The sequence below is a fragment of the Mastacembelus armatus genome, chromosome 10 (assembly GCF_900324485.2).
Source record: "Mastacembelus armatus chromosome 10, fMasArm1.2, whole genome shotgun sequence".
NCBI lineage: Eukaryota > Metazoa > Chordata > Actinopteri > Synbranchiformes > Mastacembelidae > Mastacembelus > Mastacembelus armatus.
The window spans coordinates 13650605-13656887 of record NC_046642.1 but is presented as its reverse complement, the minus strand read 5'-3'; the positions used below and the strand labels follow the sequence as shown (position 1 = coordinate 13656887).

Genomic DNA, 6283 nt, shown 5'->3' with positions numbered 1-6283 from the left:
ACAACTAACCCTAGTGTTACTCCCCCTGTAGCTCCTGTGCGGGTGCGAGAGTGGAGGCAAGTCCACAGGGTCATCAGGTGGGCACCCTCTCGTCAAATGGTGTTTCATTGAGTTGGGCCCACAACACCAAGAAGGCTCAGCGGTGTGTTCCAGCATCCCAGAACCACCCCCCTCTTTGCCCACACCCGTGCCCCCACCACAACAGCTACTAACTGGTGAGAGCAGTTTGATGAACTAACAGAGCTGTGACAACCTTCACCATGAGGTAAGGTTGTCACAGCTGTGTTAGTTTTCATTAACCTCCTAAGACCTGAGCTTTGGTTTGGCTTGCATTTTAGATTTCTTCTAGCTATTTGGGGTTAGGCAGAACCAATAAATATAACAACCAGATATTATCTTTGAACATAAAGCACTTGTAATTTGTGTACAACAGGCTTCAGTTACACAGAGTTAAGTATTATGGTGCAGACAATGAAAAATGTGATGTCCACGTATGTGGACGCCAGGTCCTAGGAGGTTAACAGCAATGATGTTAGTGAAAATTAACTACTACTCATTGAAAAACGAGAGAAGAAAAAAGCAGAAGCATATTAAGTGTTTTTATGGAGACAAAAAGGAGAATTACTTTAGTAAATCTGCTGCAGCTGTGTTAGTTTGCACTTACTACTGGACCATGGGGCCTCTGTTTGATTGAAGGGTGTGGAATTAGTGGTAGGTTTAAATGACTCTGTGATGTTGGTCTCCTTGCCGACAGTAGTGTCTGTAGGAACTGTTGTTGGCTCAATACACAGTGTGTTAGTGTCTCTAAACACCCACTGTGATATGTGTGTCCCATTGGATAAGGTGCAGTCAATGAAGGCTACGGGCAAAGAAACAGACCAACCATCACTGTACATCAGTGTCAACATCATGAAGCTGTTGTCTCTTCATCTTCTCACTCACCACAGGTAGAAATCGTCTCTTCTTTGGAAACACGACTGACGTGATTCCTGACTGAGCAGACCAGACGTCCTGAGACGTCTTGGTTCAGAACGATGACGTTGGCCTCATTATTTCCAGAGAGAAGCTCAGTGTCTGTCAGTGTGTGTCCATCCAGAGTCCAGCTGTACTGAGGACTGTCCCCTCCCTCAGAGGAGCAGGACACCTTCTTCTGTCCCTGGGACAGACACTCAGAGACCAGCCGGACAGAGGACACAGGAGCTGAAGGAAACACACTCAGATGACTTTTCTCATCATAACACAATCTCTGTCATTCTTCACAGTTTCTGACACAGAGCAGGGCAGGCAAAGAACATAGTTATATGTGAGATATATGGAGATAATGAGATGAACATGGTCTATCAATATTACTCAATTCCTCAGTAGGATAAAAAACTTATTCACCTTCAATGGTCTTCTATCAGATTATACACAATCTTGGTCTGGTCCCATCTAAGTATATTTGTCTTGTTCTTTGTGCAATCGAATCTAAATATTCCTGAGGTGTCGTTCATCAGCTGGAGGACCACTGTTTCTCCCAAAGCTCCATAACACTGAGCTCCATTCTTCCTGCCATCACAGGTTTGCACTCCTGGAAATAGACAGTTGTGCATGTGAGAATTACACAGACCTTTGACCAATGGTGGAAAGTTCATTTAAAAACACATAGAACATGATGAAGGTATTTAGAATATTTCAATAATCAGTTCACCTGCAGCTATAAAAACATTATTCATAGGTTTGAATATTTCACTCAGGGTTTTCATCATCAATCAATCAATCAATCAAAGTTTATTTATAAAGCACTTTACAACAACACAAGGAAGACCAAAGTGCTGTACATCAAGTAAACAATAATAAAATGCAATAAGCAGAAAGAGACATAACATACTTTTGTGTAATAAGTTGTACTACTAAGAGCTAAAGGCTAGCTTGAACAAATAAGTCTTTAGTCCGGACTTAAAAAGAGACAGGTCAGTGAGTGCTCGCAGCTCCAGGGGCAGAGTATTCCACAGTTTGGGAGCAGCAACAGCGAATGCACGATCACCCCACTTTTTATACCGGGATCTAGGGACCTCCAGTACAGTCTGAGATGCCAGACGAAGAGCCCTACTGGGGCGGTGGAGGGTTAAAATCTCCGATAGATAAGGAGGAGCGAGATCATTAAGAGCTTTAAAAACAAAAGTCAAAATTTTAAACTGGATGCGGTAGCGAACTGGTAGCCAATGAAGAGAGTAAAGAATGGGAGTGATGTGATTAGATCTAGACGAGCACGTTAAAAGGCGTGCAGCTGCATTTTGCACCAATCGTAATCGATTAACTAGGGACTGTGTAATCCCAAAGTACAGTGCATTACAGAAGTCAATGCGTGAACTAATAAAAGCATGAACAGCTTTCTCCAGATCACTGCGAGATAGAAAGGGTTTCACTTTGACCAGAAGACGCAGCTGGAAAAGGCTGGCTTTGACCACAGCATTTATTTGTTTGTCCAATTTCAGCTCGTTATCAAAAATCACTCCCAAGTTCCTCACAGATTGACTAACATGCAGTGTCAGAGCACTGAGATCAGTGTTGCGGTAGGATCCTGGGGGGCCAAACAAAATACACTCACTTTTACTTTCATTAAGGTGAAGGAAATTTTGGGCCAACCACTGTTTAATGTCTGAGATGCAACTAAATAAAGAGTCCAGTGCAGATCTGTCGTTGTGTACCACAGGCAGATAGACCTGGAGGTCATCTGCATAAAGGTGGAATGAGAGATGGTGTTTGGCAATAATAAAACCAAGCGGCAGCATGTACAGAGAAAATAACAGTGGCCCCAGAATGGACCCCTGTGGCACCCTTGAAGACAAGGGGGCTGGTGGGGAGGAGTGGGCATTAATCATCACAGTAAAAGTCCTATCGGTTAAGTAGGAGCGGAACCACTGCAGAACTGTTCCACGGAGGCCAACGTGTTGTTCTAGTCGAGAAAGGAGCACTGAATGGTCCACAGTGTCAAAAGCCGCTGTGAGATCAAACATCACCAACAGCACAGGCTTTTTGGCATGTTGCTGCAATTACGTTTCTCCCATAAAGTTCCTCACATCCATCTCATGTATAAATGCTGTTTCAGAGAAGAGCAAATTCTTCTTTCTTCCTTTCTCACTGTTATCTGTCATGACTCCCCTTTGGAACTTCCTGCCGGGCGACCTTTATTGTTTAAAGACTTCCTTTTCCCCTTGCACTGGTCCCCAGCAGCTTCACGTTTGCAATTTGTGTTCATTAGTTTCACCTGTGTCAATTATGTTTCTTATTATCTCGTGTTCTCCCTATATATACCTCCTCACTTTCTTTGTTCCCTGCTGAAGCATTAGTTGTAATTTGTTAGCTGTAGTTTTTACGTATGTTAGTTTATGATGACCGTTCCCATCCGGTCATTTCCTAGTTTTACCATCCCATCCGTTTCCCTGTGTGGTTTATGTTATTTTGCCCTGGAAACCCCAGGAAGAATAATAAACCTTTGTTTTCCTGCATTTGGGTCCTACCTTCTGTCCCGCACCTCTGCTCCAACATCCGCTCCAACACCAGCTCATGACAGTTTTCTGTGTTGATTGATCTACTACTCATTTAAAAAAAAACTTCTGACTGCTCTTTATGATTAATTTATTGTTGACCTCATCTGAAAATAATTTATCCAAAAAGAAAATGTATTCAACATATGCAAAAACATAATGTCCATCCTCATACCAATAACAGGAACTTACATTAACTTCTTCCTGTTTGAACTTATATATATTTATATCCTCACTTTGGTCAATTTGATAAACTTCCTGTGACTGACTCATTTTCAGTGAGACATATTATCTCAGTTTTAATTGAGTATGTTTGAGTTGTGCTATTGGCCAAATAAACTTAAAGTATTTTCATGTTTTAATTTTATGTTCTCAAGGTAACATGTCAAAATAATTTCTGATGTGATTAATAATCTGATTTGTATTTATTTAGTCCAGAACCCACAATTTCTAATTTAACCCACAGAGTGTTGTATGTTTGAACAATGAAACATTTTAAACAATGTGATTTGTTTTATACTCATTCATTTCAAATGGACAGACCAAGAACATAACACAAATGAATGAAATACTACTTCTAGGCTGATTTAGACTTTTACATTTATTAACTGATCAGTTTGGTCAAAACTGTTGAGCAGCCTGAATTATTGATTAGAACTTATCCTGTGGCTGCATGAAATAATCAATATTGACTGTTTAGCTCCAAACTTCTCATTCACACGATCCCAAATCCCAAAGTAACATTTGAAACAGTGAACCAGCTCACCATGAGAGACTCCTAGGAGCATCACCAACAGTCCAACCACAGCTTCCATGTCTCCTCACTTTTCAGCCTGTTTACCCAGTCAGCAGCTTTCAAACACCTTCACTTAATAGGAAGCACATAAGTCTTACCCTGAACACTCATATATGTCTTTCAGCAGTAAATATGTGTGAAGTGAACAAGGAAGTGAGTCCAACACAGTCACGACCAAAGATTACAGAAGCCAAGAAACATAAACCCAGCCCACCATCAACCCCCTGTTGTTTTTACTTCCTCAGTTCTTTGGTTTTTTCATTACTGTTCAATTGTTCTATGGGATTTTTTACTTTTGTACACAGATAATCCTACATGTAAACTGCTTATTTGTGCTTAACAGGAGGAGAGACAATGTCCACCTCCCACCCAGCAGCTGAAGTTCATCACTTCACTGAGGAAAGAAAAGGTCCAGTCAAATGTTTCTGGCACATGAATGTTTATTAGAGGCCCAGGTACAAAGTGTTTCACTGAATCCTGCAGGGGGAGTAACAGCCATACAATGCAACACATTACTCCTACAAATAGGAGTCATTTGTTTTTACACCTCAGTTATGATTTTCCCTTGTTTTGACTTTAGCATGAAAGTATTCTACATTTTTAATGGGAAACTTCACACCTGCTACTGTGAATGAGGCTGAAAGTGTAATTCAGTCAAATTTAAAGCACATGAATGGTTGACTGATGATTTTAGAATTTAAAACATGACACCAGAAAACTAGTAAAGCTGTTTACATCAGCAGTCTGGGACCTTATTTCCAATTATGGTGAGGTGAGAAATAAATCATGAATCTTTCAATCACATATGTCAAACAGTTTAGTTGACACTATTAGCACATTAAGTATTCAATGCATTTTGTTGTTCTTTTTTTTGTGAAATTTAATTAATTGTTTAAAGCAATACCAAAAAAAATATTATTCACATAACAAGTAAGTATACAACAAATATCTTGTAATATAAGGCAGCTATAACAACAGCAGTGCACTGATCATTTTCATGTGTTCTTTCAGAAAAAGTGCAGTCTCAACACTTCCTCTAGGAAATACATGAAAATTTAGACTGGAAATCAACAGTTTTCATGAGGTTGGTCTTTGCCTTGTTCATCTACTGTTTTTATATATACACTACCGTTCAAAAGTTTGGGGTCACTTAGAAATTTCCTTATTTTTGAAAGAAAAACTGTTTTTTTTCAATGAAGATAACTTTAAACTAGTCAGAAATACACTCTATACAGTGTTAATGTGGTAAATGACTATTCTAGCTGCAAATGTCTGGTTTTTGGTGCAATATCTACATAGGTGTATAGAGGCCCATTTCCAGCAACTATCATTCCAGTGTTCTAATGGTACAATGTGTTTGCTCATTGTGTCAGAAGGCTAATGGATGATTAGAAAACACTTGTGCAATCATGTTAGCACAGCTGAAAAGAGTTTAGCTGGTTAGAGAAGCAATAAAACTGACCTTCCTTTGAGCAGGTTGAGTATCTGGAGCATCACATTTGTGGGGTCGATAAAAACGCTCAAAATGGCCAGAAAAAGACAACTTTCATGTGAAACTCGACAGTCTATTCTTGTTCTTAGAAATAAAGGCAATTCCATGCGAGAAATTTCCAAAAAACTGAAGATTTCCTACAACGGTGTGTACTACTCCCTTCAGAGAACAGCACAAACAGGCTCTAACCAGAGTAGAAAGAGAAGTGGGAGGCCCCGCTGCACAACTGAGCAAGAAGATAAGTACATTAGAGTCTCTAGCTTGAGAAATAGACGCCTCACAGGTCCTCAATTGGCAGCTTCATTAAATAGTACCCGCAAAACGCCAGTGTCAACATCTACAGTGAAGAGGCGACTCCGGGATGCTGGCCTTCAGGGCAGAGTGGCAGAGAAAAAGCCATATCTGAGACTGGCCAATAAAAGAAAAAGATTAATATGGGCAAAAGAACACAGACATTGGACAGAG

The 6283-nt window shown here is 40.2% G+C and overlaps 1 long non-coding RNA gene across 1 annotated transcript; it reads right to left on the bottom strand.

Moving 5' to 3' along the window:
- Window positions 1-741: 741 nt before the first annotated feature.
- On the bottom strand, window positions 742-4475 carry LOC113144046 (uncharacterized). Its single transcript, XR_003297126.2, has 4 exons — window positions 4297-4475; window positions 1384-1570; window positions 943-1200; window positions 742-859 (listed from the first exon to the last, which is right to left on the bottom strand). It is a non-coding gene; the product is annotated as an uncharacterized LOC113144046 (long non-coding RNA).
- Between the last annotated feature and the right edge of the window lie 1808 nt (window positions 4476-6283).